The 15,004-nt window shown below is 44.0% G+C and overlaps 1 long non-coding RNA gene across 2 annotated transcripts; it reads right to left on the reverse strand.

Annotated features, from left to right (window-relative positions):
* Positions 1-8,751: 8,751 nt before the first annotated feature.
* LOC133148302 (uncharacterized) lies at positions 8,752-13,569 on the reverse strand. 2 transcript variants are annotated; one of them, XR_009712507.1, is made up of 4 exons: positions 12,882-13,569; positions 12,474-12,655; positions 12,201-12,362; positions 8,752-8,852 (listed from the first exon to the last, which is right to left on the reverse strand). It is a non-coding gene; the product is annotated as an uncharacterized LOC133148302 (long non-coding RNA). The 2 variants fall into 2 exon arrangements; XR_009712506.1 differs by having other exon boundaries at positions 12,474-13,567.
* Positions 13,570-15,004: the final 1,435 nt, after the last annotated feature.

A 15,004-nucleotide genomic window follows, 5' to 3' on the forward strand; every position in this document is an offset into this window, starting at 1 on the left:
CGCTCCCGTCACTCTGGTTAGGTTGGCATCGAAAAAAACGCTCTCGGGTGCTTTAGAGTGCCGAGTTTATTACTGCGCATTAAGAAATGACCACCTCCAACGTTTGGTTTATGTTTTATAAGCATTTTTAATTTTATTGCTTAAATCGCATTTTCTCGGCGAGCTGAGCACTTTTTCTGAATTGTGCCGCTCCCGTCACTCTGGTTAGGTTGGCATCGAAAAAAACGCTCTCGGGTGCTTTAGAGTGCCGAGTTTATCACTGCGCATGAAGAAATGACCACCTCCAACGTTTGGTTTATGTTTTATAAGCATTTTTAATTTTATTGCTTAAATCGCATTTTCTCGGCGAGCTGAGCACTTTTTCTGAATTGTGCCGCTCCCGTCACTCTGGTTAGGTTGGCATCGAAAAAAACGCTCTCGGGTGCTTTAGAGTGCCGAGTTTATCACTGCGCATGAAGAAATGATCACCTCCAACGTTTGGTTTATGTTTTATAAGCATTTTTAAATTTATTGCTTAAATCGCATTTTCTCGGCGAGCTGAGCGCTTTTTCTGAATTGTGCCGCTCCCGTCACTCTGGTTAGGTTGGCATCGAAAAAAACGCTCTCGGGTGCTTTAGAGTGCCGAGTTATTCACTGCGCATGAAGAAATGACCACCTCCAACGTTTGGTTTATGTTTTATAAGCATTTTTAGTTTTATTGCTTAAATCGCATTTTCTCGGCGAGCTGAGCACTTTTTCTGAATTGTGCCGCTCCCGTCACTCTGGTTAGGTTGGCATCGAAAAAAACGCTCTCGGGTGCTTTAGAGTGCCGAGTTTATCACTGCGCATGAAGAAATGACCACCTCCAACGTTTGGTTTATGTTTAATAAGCATTTTTAATTTTATTGCTTAAATCGCATTTTCTCGGCCAGCTGAGCACTTTTTCTGAATTGTGCCGCTCCCGTCACTCTGGTTAGGTTGGCATCGAAAAAAACGCTCTCGGGTGCTTTAGAGTGCCGAGTTTATTACTGCGCATTAAGAAATGACCACCTCCAACGTTTGGTTTATGTTTTATAAGCATTTTTAATTTTATTGCTTAAATCGCATTTTCTCGGCGAGCTGAGCACTTTTTCTGAATTGTGCCGCTCCCGTCACTCTGGTTAGGTTGGCATCGAAAAAAACGCTATCGGGTGCTTTAGAGTGCCGAGTTATTCACTGCGCATGAAGAAATGACCACCTCCAACGTTTGGTTTATGTTTAATAAGCATTTTTAATTTTATTGCTTAAATCGCATTTTCTCGGCGAGCTGAGCGCTTTTTCTGAATTGTGCCGCTCCCGTCACTCTGGTTAGGTTGGCATCGAAAAAAACGCTCTCGGGTGCTTTAGAGTGCCGAGTTATTCACTGCGCATGAAGAAATGACCACCTCCAACGTTTGGTTTATGTTTAATAAGCATTTTTAATTTTATTGCTTAAATCGCATTTTCTCGGCGAGCTGAGCGCTTTTTCTGAATTGTGCCGCTCCCGTCACTCTGGTTAGGTTGGCATCGAAAAAAACGCTCTCGGGTGCTTTAGAGTGCCGAGTTATTCACTGCGCATGAAGAAATGACCACCTCCAACGTTTGGTTTATGTTTAATAAGCATTTTTAATTTTATTGCTTAAATCGCATTTTCTCGGCGAGCTGAGCACTTTTTCTGAATTGTGCCGCTCCCGTCACTCTGGTTAGGTTGGCATCGAAAAAAACGCTCTCGGGTGCTTTAGAGTGCCGAGTTTATTACTACGCATTAAGAAATGACCACCTCCAACGTTTGGTTTATGTTTTATAAGCATTTTTAATTTTATTGCTTAAATCGCATTTTCTCGGCGAGCTGAGCACTTTTTCTGAATTGTGCCGCTCCCGTCACTCTGGTTAGGTTGGCATCGAAAAAAACGCTCTCGGGTGCTTTAGAGTGCCGAGTTATTCACTGCGCACGAAAAAATGACCACCTCCAACGTTTGGTTTATGTTTTATAAGCATTTTTAATTTTATTGCTTAAATCGCATTTTCTCGGCGAGCTGAGCACTTTTTCTGAATTGTGCCGCTCCCGTCACTCTGGTTAGGTTGGCATCGAAAAAAACGCTCTCGGGTGCTTTAGAGTGCCGAGTTATTCACTGCGCATGAAGAAATGACCACCTCCAACGTTTGGTATATGTTTAATAAGCATTTTTAATTTTATTGCTTAAATCGCATTTTCTCGGCGAGCTGAGCGCTTTTTCTGAATTGTGCCGCTCCCGTCACTCTGGTTAGGTTGGCATCGAAAAAAACGCTCTCAGGTGCTTTAGAGTGCCGAGTTATTCACTGCGCATGAATAAATGACCACCTCCAACGTTTGGTTTATGTTTAATAAGCATTTTTAATTTTATTGCTTAAATCGCATTTTCTCGGCGAGCTGAGCACTTTTTCTGAATTGTGCCGCTCCCGTCACTCTGGTTAGGTTGGCATCGAAAAAAACGCTCTCGGGTGCTTTAGAGTGCCGAGTTTATTCGCATGAAGAAATGACCACCTCCAACGTTTGGTTTATGTTTTATAAGCATTTTTAATTTTATTGCTTAAATCGCATTTTCTCGGCGAGCTGAGCACTTTTTCTGAATTGTGCCGCTCCCGTCACTCTGGTTAGGTTGGCATCGAAAAAAACGCTCTCGGGTGCTTTAGAGTGCCGAGTTATTCACTGCGCACGAAGAAATGACCACCTCCAACGTTTGGTTTATGTTTTATAAGCATTTTTAATTTTATTGCTTAAATCGCATTTTCTCGGCGAGCTGAGCGCTTTTTCTGAATTGTGCCGCTCCCGTCACTCTGGTTAGGTTGGCATCGAAAAAAACGCTCTCGGGTGCTTTAGAGTGCCGAGTTATTCACTGCGCATTAAGAAATGACCACCTCCAACGTTTGGTTTATGTTTTATAAGCATTTTTAATTTTATTGCTTAAATCGCATTTTCTCGGCGAGCTGAGCACTTTTTCTGAATTGTGCCGCTCCCGTCACTCTGGTTAGGTTGGCATCGAAAAAAACGCTCTCGGGTGCTTTAGAGTGCCGAGTTTATTACTGCGCATTAAGAAATGACCACTTCCAACGTTTGGTTTATGTTTAATAAGCATTTTTAATTTTATTGCTTAAATCGCATTTTCTCGGCGAGCTGAGCACTTTTTCTGAATTGTGCCGCTCCCGTCACTCTGGTTAGGTTGGCATCGAGAAAAACGCTATCGGGTGCTTTAGAGTGCCGAGTTATTCACTGCGCATGAAGAAAAGACCACCTCCAACGTTTGGTTTATGTTTAATAAGCATTTTTAATTTTATTGCTTAAATCGCATTTTCTCGGCGAGCTGAGCACTTTTTCTGAATTGTGCCGCTCCCGTCACTCTGGTTAGGTTGGCATCGAAAAAACGCTCTCGGGTGCTTTAGAGTGCCGAGTTTATTACTGCGCATTAAGAAATGACCACCTCCAACGTTTGGTTAATGTTTTATAAGCATTTTTAAATTTATTGCTTAAATCGCATTTTCTCGGCGAGCTGAGCACTTTTTCTGAATTGTGCCGCTCCCGTCACTCTGGTTAGGTTGGCATCGAAAAAAACGCTCTCGGGTGCTTTAGAGTGCCGAGTTATTCACTGCGCACGAAAAAATGACAACGTTTGGTTTATGTTTTATAAGCATTTTTAATTTTATTGCTTAAATCGCATTTTCTCGGCGAGCTGAGCGCTTTTTCTGAATTGTGCCGCTCCCGTCACTCTGGTTAGGTTGGCATCGAAAAAAACGCTCTCGGGTGCTTTAGAGTGCCGAGTTTATTACTGCGCATTAAGAAATGACCACCTCCAACGTTTGGTTTATGTTTTATAAGCATTTTTAATTTTATTGCTTAAATCGCATTTTCTCGGCGAGCTGAGCACTTTTTCTGAATTGTGCCGCTCCCGTCACTCTGGTTAGGTTGGCATCGAAAAAAACGCTCTCGGGTGCTTTAGAGTGCCGAGTTATTCACTGCGCATGAAGAAATGACCACCTCCAACGTTTGGTTTATGTTTAATAAGCATTTTTTATTTTATTGCTTAAATCGCATTTTCTCGGCGAGCTGAGCGCTTTTTCTGAATTGTGCCGCTCCCGTCACTCTGGTTAGGTTGGCATCGAAAAAAACGCTCTCGGGTGCTTTAGAGTGCCGAGTTATTCACTGCGCATGAAGAAATGACCACCTCCAACGTTTGGTTTATGTTTAATAAGCATTTTTAATTTTATTGCTTAAATCGCATTTTCTCGGCGAGCTGAGCACTTTTTCTGAATTGTGCCGCTCCCGTCACTCTGGTTAGGTTGGCATCGAAAAAAACGCTCTCGGGTGCTTTAGAGTGCCGAGTTTATTCGCATTAAGAAATGACCACCTCCAACGTTTGGTTTATGTTTTATAAGCATTTTTAATTTTATTGCTTAAATCGCATTTTCTCGGCGAGCTGAGCACTTTTTCTGAATTGTGCCGCTCCCGTCACTCTGGTTAGGTTGGCATCGAAAAAAACGCTCTCGGGTGCTTTAGAGTGCCGAGTTATTCACTGCGCACGAAGAAATGACCACCTCCAACGTTTGGTTTATGTTTTATAAGCATTTTTAATTTTATTGCTTAAATCGCATTTTCTCGGCGAGCTGAGCGCTTTTTCTGAATTGTGCCGCTCCCGTCACTCTGGTTAGGTTGGCATCGAAAAAAACGCTCTCGGGTGCTTTAGAGTGCCGAGTTATTCACTGCGCATTAAGAAATGACCACCTCCAACACTGTAAAAAATGTCAGTAGATTTTACGGTGAAAAACTGCTAAACCGTGACAGTAAAAGACCGCAAAACGGTAAATGGTTTAATTCAGTTTAAGTAACAGTGAAACAATGTAAATGTATACATCAGTTAAAACAGTATTTTTGACAGTTTTTTGGGGGGGAAAATACATTGCTCCACTGTAAAATACACTAACACCGTGTTTGTAACAAAAATATACCGTAATATATATACAAGCCATCACTGTAATTTTTATATTTATTTTTTGTAAAATATCTATTTACTCACTGTTAAATGTATCAAACACCGTATTTCTATCAAAGATATACCGTAATATATATACAAGCCCTCACTGTAATTTTTGCATAAATATTTTGTGAAAGAAACTTTTTTTCACTGTTAAACGTACTAAACATTGTATCTCTAACAATAATATACCGTTTTATACATATACGAGCCACCACAGTAATTTTTGCATTTATTCTATGTACGAAATACTTTTTCTCACTGTTAAACGTACTAAACATTGTATTTCTAACAAAAATATACCGTATTATACATATACGAGCCACAACAGTAATTTTTGCATTTATTCTATGTACAAAATACTTTTTCTCACTGTTAAACGTACTAAACATTGTATCGCTAACAAAAATATACCGTATTATACATATACGAGCCACCACAGTAATTTTTGCATTTATTCTATGTACAAAATACTTTTTCTCACTGTTAAAAGTATTAAACACCATTAATTTGACAATAATATACCGTAATATACATATACGAGCCATTACTGTAATTCTTGTATTTGTTTTTTGTAAAGAATACTTTTTCTCACTGTTAAAAGTAATAAACACCATAAAATCAAAAAATATATACCGTAATATACATATACGAGCCATCACAGTCATCTTTGCATTTATTCTATGAACAGAATACTTTTTCTCACTGTTAAAAGTATTAAACACCAAAAATTTAACAATAATATACCGTAATATACATATTGGAGCAATCAATGTAATTCTTGCATTTATTCTATGTACAAAATACTTTTTCTCACTGTTAAAAGGATAAAACACCATACATTTAAAAATAATTTACCGTGATATACATATAAGATAAGATAAGATAATCCTTTATTATTCCCTCAATGGGGAAACTCCTATGTTAGCAGCAGTACACATTAACATATACACACACACACGCATGCGGGGAAGGGGGTAAAAGATTTTAAAGAAGTAGAAGGTATATATAATTAAAAAAATATGGACAGTGTATACAAAATACACAATACACAATATGCAGTGGAGATAAAAAAAATATTAGATAAAAAAAAATAGTGCAAAAAACAGTGCAAAGAAAGCAGGTAAAAGAGTGTGAGGTAGACAGATATTGCACATAGTGTGATTGCACATATGGTTATTGCACGTTATTTTGTCCGTTAGCTACGGTGATCGGCCTGGTTGTACAGTCTGATGGCAGCAGGGAGGAAGGACCTGCGATGCCTCTCGGTGGTGCATCGTGGGTGACGAAGCCGGTCACTGATGGAGCTCTCCAGGGCTCTGACAGTCTCATGAAGGGGGTGGAAGACATTGTCCATGATGGAGGACAGCTTAGCCACCATCCTCCTCTCCCCCACCGCCTCCACCCGGTCCAGACTGCAGCCCAGGACAGCGTCGACTTTCTTCACCACCTTGTCCAGCCTCTTCCTCTCCGCTGCAGTGATGCCGCTGCTCCAGCAGACCACCCCATAAAAAATGGCGGACGCCACTACAGAGTCATAGAAGGTCCTCAGGAGGCCGTCCCTCACTCCGAAGGACCTCAGTCTGCGCAGCAGGTGGAGTCTGCTTTGGCCCTTCTTGTATAGGGCCCCAGTCCAGTTTATTGTTCAGGTGAACACCCAGGAACTTGTAAGAGTCCACAATCTCTATGTCCGTTCCCTGGATGTTCATCGACGAGGGGGAGACTTTGCGCCGGCGGAAGTCCACCACCAGCTCCTTTGGGGGGGATGCTTGGTGGGTTCGGTGGAGTTGAGAATGGGCTGGGGGGTCTTGGAGGGGGTGTAGCAGGGGGCGGGGTTGAGGTGAGAGTCCTCGGAGTAGAAGAGGCTCCAGTCGGGGTGGGGGGAGGAGTGGATGTTTGTTCAAAACGGTTGAAGAACCGGTTCAGGTCATTCACCCACTCCTGATCCCTGTCCAGCGCAGGTCTGGAGTTGCTACGTCCTGAGATGGTGTTCAGGCTCCTCCAGACCCCGCTGACGTTGTCCCGCTGCAGTTGGTCTTCCATCCTCCTCCTGTAGTTGCTCTTCCCCTCCCTGATCTTCTTCCTCAAGTCCCTCTGCACCGTTTTCAGTAGGTCCCTGTCTCCCGATTTAAAGACCCTCCTTTTGTCCCTGAGCAGGTCTTTGATCTCAGGGGTGATCCAAGGTTTGCTGTTTGCAAAAACTCTGACTGTTTTGGTGGGTATGGTGGAGTCTACACAAAAGTTAATGTAGTCCGTGACACAGCTGGTGAGACCGTCGATGTCGTCCCCGTAGTCCTCACAGAACACGTCCCACACCGTATACGAGCAATCAATGAAATTTTTGCATTTATTCTATGTACAAAATACTTTTTCTCACTGTTAAAAGTATAAAACACCATAAATTTAACAGTAATATACCGTAATGCACATATACGAGCAATCAATGTAATTCTTGCGTTTATTTTTGGTAAAGAGTACTTTTTCTCACTGTTAAAAGTATTAAACACCATATATTTAACAATAATATTCCGTATTACATTTATGAGCCATCACTGTAATTCTTGCATTTATTTATCTATTTATTTTTCTCTCTTTTTCTCTCGTGAAATGTGGTCTGGATCCCAAAGATGTCATAAGTGAACCTAATTTGCAAAAATGTCATAAAATTATTTTTCAGAAACTGTGTTTTAATTAATCTTCATGCAGTCTAGAATATTTAAATTGAGATTTGAATTGAGTTTAAGTATTGTAGTTTTTGATCAGGATCTTGACTAATGTGGTCTGGATACCAAAAACCATGTGGAATTGCTCTTGCGATGGAGAAGCCAACTCAGATTTACATTTTCACAAATAGAGTCAAGGTTTCACAAATCAGAAGCGGTGTGGTGTTATAGAAGATGTTTATTTTGAACACCTTTTTTTCCCAACACAATGTTTGCACTATTCTATGAAATTGGGTTCACTGACCCATAAGGTCTGATTGATTAAAAGCTTTGAAAATACAAATTATTTGTCTATTCATGATGTATATTGAGCTAAGATTCGACTTATGCTGTATATCAACAAAACTCAGGACATGCATCAGAAATATCCGTTTTTTAATTTCTCTCAGATTTGGAATTCTTGCTCTTTTCACCCAGCGGAGGTGACCTAAGGCGGGGTGAATAATGCCTGGGGCCATCTGAACTGACACCAATCTATTAATTATGCCTAACATGAAAGGTAAGGCGGAAGATTTTCTTGAAATTCAGGAAAGAATCGCCCTCTCCATTAACGGTATTAAATACTGTGATTTCAGTTGTAATTATAGTATTAGATGTTTTAACTGTATGCTAAATAACAATTAAATACTGTGATTCCAGTTGCGTTTACAGTATTAGTTGTTTAACTGTATACAAAATAACATTTAAATACTGTGATTTCAGTTTTATTTAGTTAGATGTTTTAACTATACTAAAAAAATTAAAAACTGTGATTTTAGTTGCATTTACAGTATTAGTTGCTTAACTGCAGAATAAATATCAATGAAATACCGCGCTTTCAGTTGCCTTTACATAACTGGTTTATTTACTGTACAAACAAATGAACTGTATTGTATATGGCAATGCAGTAAGAGTAGGTACCAGGTAATCATTGTAAATTGAGTTTCTCACTGTACAATTTAAATGCTGAATCAGTGATTTAATATTAATCATTAATAGAATGACCCATATTCTAAAATATTTCAATTAACTACAGACAACAAGAAATTTGTTAACAGGGTTATTTATTTTTTTGTGAACAGGAACATAAAGCACATTACCAAACCTTTTAGACAAAACTTCCTTGGGCTTGGACAAAACAGGAGCCCTGAAATTAAAGAAGAAAATACATTAAGAATTATGATGGTGATGTCGTTGTCATGTCAAGATACTTGTTCCTGATAGGAAGTGTGTCACTGGCTGCAGGAACACTCATGCAATTAGCAAGGTTGGAGTTATATTATTAGTAGGGATGTAACGATTACTCATGAGATGATTAAAAATCCATCCATCCATCCATCCATCCATCCATCCATCCATCCATCCATCTTCTTCCGCTTATCCGGGGTCGGGTCGCGGGGGCAGCAGCTTCAGGAGGGACTCCCAGACTTCCCTCTCCCCAGCCACTTCCTCTAACTCATCCCGGGGGATCCCAAGGCGTTCCCAGGCCAGCTGAGAGACATAATCTCTCCAGCGCGTCCTGGGTCGTCCCCGGGGTCTCCTACCGGTGGGACATGCCCGGAACACCTCCCCAGGGAGGCGTCCAGGAGGCATCCTGATGAGATGCCCGAGCCACCTCATCTGGCTCCTATCAACGTGGAGGAGTAGCGACTCTACTCCGAGTCTCTCCCGGATGACCGAACTTCTCACCCTATCTCTATAAGGGAGAGCCCGGACATCCTGCGGAGAAAACTCATTTCGGCCGCTCGTATCCGGGATCTCGTTCTTTCGGTCACGACCCATAGCTCATGACCATAGGTGAGGGTAGGAGCGTAAATCAACCGGTAAATTGAGAGCTTTGCCTTTTGGCTCAGCTCTCTCTTTACCACGACGGACCGGTACAGAGTCCGCATTACTGCCGACGCTGCACCGATCCGCCTGTCGATCTCGCGCTCCATCCTCCCCTCACTCGTGAACAAGACCCCAAGATACTTAAACTCCTCCACTTGGGGCAGGATCTCATCCCCGATCCGGAGAGGGCATTCCACCCTTTTCCGATCGAGGACCATGGACTCGGATTTGGAGGTGCTGACCCTCATCCCAACCGCTTCGCACTCGGCTGCAAACCGCTCCAGTGAGAGATGGAGCTCACAGCCTGAAGAAGCCAACAGCACCACGTCGTCTGCAAAAAGCAGATACGCGATGCTGAGGTCCCCAAACCGGACACCCTCAACGCCTCGGCTGCGCCTAGAAATTCTGTCCATAAAAATTATAAACAGAATCGGTGACAAAGGGCAGCCTTGGCGGAGTCCAACCCTCACTGGGAACGAATCCGACTTACTGCCGGAAATGCGGACCAAACTCTGGCATCGGTGATACACGGACCGAACCGCCCTTATCAGTTGGCTCGGTACCCCGTACTCCCGAAGCACCCCCCACAGGACCTCCCTAGGGACACGGTCGAACGCCTTCTCCAAGTCCACAAAACACATGTGGACTGGTTGGGCGAACTCCCATGCACCCTCGAGGATCCTGCTGAGGGTGAAGAGCTGGTCCACTGTTCCACGGCCAGGACGAAAGCCACACTGTTCCTCCTGAATCCGAGGTTCGACCTCCCGACGGACCCTCCTCTCCAGCACCCCTGAATAGACCTTACCAGGGAGGCTGAGGAGTGTAATTCCCCTGTAAATGGAACACACCCTCCGGTCCCCCTTCTTAAAGAGGGGAACCACCACCCCAGTCTGCCAATCCAGAGGCACTGTCCCCGATGTTCACGCGATGCTGTAGAGACGTGTCAGCCATGACAGCCCCACAGCATCCAGAGCCCTTAAGAAATCCGGGCGGATCTCATCCACCCCCTGGGCCTTGCCACCGAGGAGTTTTTTAACTACCTCAGTGACTTCAACCCCAGAGATTGGAGAGTCCGCCTCTGAGTCCCCAGGCCCTGCCTCCACAATGGAAGGCGTGTCGGTGGAATTGAGGAGGTCTTCGAAGTATTCTCCCCACCGACACACGACGTCCCGAGTCGAGGTCAGCAGCACGCCATCTCCACTGTAAACAGTGTTGACGTTGCACTGCTTCCCCCTCCTGAGACGCCGGATGGTGGACCAGAATTTCCTCGAAGCCGTCCGGAAGTCATTTTCCATGGCCTCGCCAAACTCCTCCCACGCCCGGGTTTTTGCCTCAGCAACCGCCGAAGCCGCGTTCCGCTTGGCCATCCGGTACCTGTCAGCTGCCTCGGGAGTCCCACAGGCCAAAACGGCCCGATAGGACTCCTTCTTCAGCTTGACGGCATCCCTTACCGCCGGTGTCCACCAGCGAGTTCGGGGATTGCCGCCACGACAGGCACCAATGACCTTACGGCCACAGCTCCGCTCGGCCGCCTCAACAATGGAGGCGCGGAACAAGGTCCACTCGGACTCAATGTCCCCCGCCTCCCCCGGGACGTGGGAAAAGTTCTGCCGGAGGTGGGAATTGAAGCTCTTCCTGACAGGGGATTCCGCCAGACGTTCCCAGCAGACCCTCACAGAACGTTTGGGTCTGCCAGGTCGGACCGGCATCTTCCCCCACCATCGGAGCCAACCCACCACCAGGTGGTGATCAGTTGACAGCTCCGCCCCTCTCTTCGCCCGAGTGTCCAAAACATGCGGCCGCAAATCCGATGACACGACTACAAAGTCGATTATCGAACTGCGGCCTAGGGTGTCCTGGTGCCAAGTGCACACATGGACACCCTTAGTTTTAAACATGGTGTTCATTATAGAAAATCCGTGTCGAGCACAGAAGTCCAATAATAGAACACCGCTCGGGTTCAGATCGGGGGGGCCGTTCCTCCCAATCACGCCCTTCCAGGTCTCACTGTCATTGCCCACGTGAGCTTTGAAGTCACCCAGTAGAACGATGGAGTCCCCAGAAGGAGCGCTCTCCAGCACCTCCTCCAGGGACTCCAAAAAGGGTGGGTACTCTGAACTGCCGTTTGGTGCATAGACACAAACAACAGTCAGGACCCGTCCCCCCACCCGAAGGCGGAGGGAGGCTACCCTCTCGTTCACCGGGGTGAACCCCAATGTGCAGGCGCCCAGCCGGGGGGCAATAAGTATACCCACACCTGCTCGACGCCTCTCACCGTGGGCAACTCCAGAGTGGAAGAGAGTCCAGCCCCTCTCGAGAGGGCTTGTACCGGAACCCAAACTGTGCGTGGAGGCAAGTCCGACTATATCTAGTCGGAACTTTTCTGCCTCGCACACCAGCTCGGGTTCCTTTCCAGCCAGAGAGGTGACATTCCATGTCCCAAGAGCCAGCTTCTGCAGCCGGGGATCAGACCGCCAAGGTCCCTGCCTTTGGCCGCCGCCCAGCTTGCAATGCACCCGACCCCTTTGGCCCCTCCCACAGGTGGTGAGCCCATGGGAATTAAAAATCGATTTGAATATGTCGCAAGTTAAATCGGAGAGAAAATAAATCTCTGCATTGAAACAGCTGATATGCAAATTAGTTGTGACCGTTATCTGAACCTCACCTGTATCTAGTCAGTTAGCCTCCATGAAGTGAAGCCTTCATGAACTCCATGATGAAGGAGATCACATGGGGGTTCATGTATCAAGTCTTCCTCCTCACCACTCTCCCAGTCTTCCGGCTCATCTGCTCCTTGGCACTGCACTTGGTGGAGTCAGGATTAATCCTAACCAAAAACATATGAAATGAGTTAGAGGTTGAGACAATTGCAATTATCAGAGAGATATAGAAATGCCAGTGGGAATAAAGTTAGGTATATAATTTTATCGGTTAATACCTCTGAATAAACTCCAAAGTTGTGCAGGTTTCCCCCTGATACTCTAGGTTGAAAACATAGTAACAGGCGAAGAGAGTGGCCAGCCAAGGCAGTGGTGAAGTCAGCCACGTGAGCAGCAGGTGGGATTATGACCCTCCCCTCGATCGACAGCATCCATTTTTTTGCAGTCAGGATTGTCTCTCCTTAAAGTCAGACATAACAAAAATCATATTTCACAGCAGTCCATTTTATAAATGATCTGGTTCACATGAATGACTGTAAAAACAGGGCAGGGAGCATACATATCTTACAAGCTGTACATAAAACAGATAAAAGGAGCATATATAGTAACTGATGGCAAGCAAACTGATTACTACTTGTGTATTACTATTTGATTTTATTACTTATAGTGATAGTAGTCCTACTTACCGAGTTTCTGGACGTCGCGACGTGTGCTTGGTGGTGCTGCCTCCGGAAGGAAAACGCATACGGAGGCGGAGAAGGTGTTGAAAAACAGAAAGGCGGGAAAATACTCTTCTCTTGCGCAGCATAAAAATATAAAATAACGACACAGTAACGACCATCGTACTGTCGCAGCAAGTACTACATGTGTCATATACCATTTTGTGGCTTCAGTAAGTTTAAAAAAAAGAGAATCTGGTCAGTTAAAGTTACTGCTATCACAAGCTAGCTAACAGTTAACGTTACCAGTAGCTAGCTCTGTCTGCCCTCTCTCTCGCGATCGAAAAACAGCGCTCTCTCGGTGCCGTTTTCGCAGCCAAAGTGAAACAAATGAACACAGACGACGCAAACACATAGAAAGACAACAAAAAAACACACAATACAAGACAAGGTCTTATGAGAAAAGTTGTTGTCGGAGCCAGAGATGCAAGCGCTGTGATTGCGATTTGTCCCGTTCACTTTGACGTGATTGGCCATTCAAAGCAGGACCGTTGAACACACTCGATCCTCATTGGATGAATTCATGTCAGCCCATGTCACCCCATACCCGCCAGTGAAAAAGAAAACGGAAAAAATGGAATAAAAATAATGCCATGGTAAGTCATTATGACATAATGATTATTAAAGTCATCATTTTTATATGATATTTATATGATAATTATTGATTTCATTATGATATATATATATCATATGATATATATATATATATATCATATATATATCATATATATATATATATATATATATATATATATATATATATATATATAGTAATTAACTGTAGATTTCACAGCCATTTTTTACGGTGCACTTTTATAAAAAATGGGCATGCGCAACTCTGGTCTTGTTTCTCTCTTTTTCAAAGTCAGAGTCTGCTTTATTGTCAACATCTTCACATGCCGAGACACACAAAGACATCGAAATTACGTTTTCCCTATCCCACGGTGACAAGACATATTACACGATAGACACACAAGTAAACAACGCCTTTCTGAGGCCTTTCTCTTCTTCTCAGACACTTCAAAGATACTTTTTGAAAGTATGCATGCACAGAAAGCGAAAACTGGAAAGAGCACGTACGACAGTATTAGTAAAATTCTCCAGAATGATTGACAATTGAGGACCAATCGTCTTGATGATCCACCCGGAAGTAAATCAGCCTCCGCCGTACCTTTAAGCCTGCATAAGATTCAGATGCTCGAGACATGCCACCAGATGATAGGATGTGGTAGATTAGTCAAACAATGCTTTTTAGTCTTTCCTAACCTCTTCCTCCATTTTGATGGAAAACATCACAAGGTCAAGGAAAGATGTTAAAGGGGAATCATAGGAAGTGGGGAGAAGACGACCACAGCGTTCAGAGAATCCGACTGCATGCACTAGACTACGTCATGATGCGACAGTGAATGTTATAGACTTGATCTGTGGTAAAACTACAAAGTGTTTATAATAAAACACAGTACCGCACACGTCTCTTTCTGGCATGACCTACTCTCCTGTAAACCTTGACTCTCCGTTAATTGCAAAGAAATCAATTGTTGCTGAAAGAATCAACAGGTTGACCGAAAGTGCATGATCCATGCTGTGGGCGGGTAAAGTTAGCAAACTAAACATGACCAGGAACGTAAGTACATAGTGGTCACTGATATTAGCATTAGCGCCACCAGCTAAACTGTACTTGAGCGCTTTTCACTTGCGTCACCTAGATTCTGGGCTTGGGCCCGGTTGATAAAACCTCGTCTGACCGCAAAGAGTCTTCGGACCCCTGTGGCGACAATCCGGATCGGCCGGCCAGCCTAGTTCGTTTGGATAAAACCCATGTGACCGCGTAAGTAAGTCATGGCTAAAATCAAGGGGGCATGCGAACTTTCGGAGGTTCAAGCCAGCATGGGGGGATCTGAGGCCAACTACTGGACCAGCTCCACCTAGCCTTCCATTGAATTCCATTCATTTCGGCTGACTAATAAACGTTTTTCTGAAATCAATGCTAACGTGACTTAATTTATGTAATGAGCATACGCACAGGACTTACGTGAGTCAGACTCGGTCAAACCATTGGCTCAGACTCGGTCACATGCTCGGTCAGACTA

The sequence above is a fragment of the Syngnathus typhle genome, unplaced genomic scaffold (assembly GCF_033458585.1).
Source record: "Syngnathus typhle isolate RoL2023-S1 ecotype Sweden unplaced genomic scaffold, RoL_Styp_1.0 HiC_scaffold_45, whole genome shotgun sequence".
In the NCBI taxonomy this organism is placed as follows: domain Eukaryota; kingdom Metazoa; phylum Chordata; class Actinopteri; order Syngnathiformes; family Syngnathidae; genus Syngnathus; species Syngnathus typhle.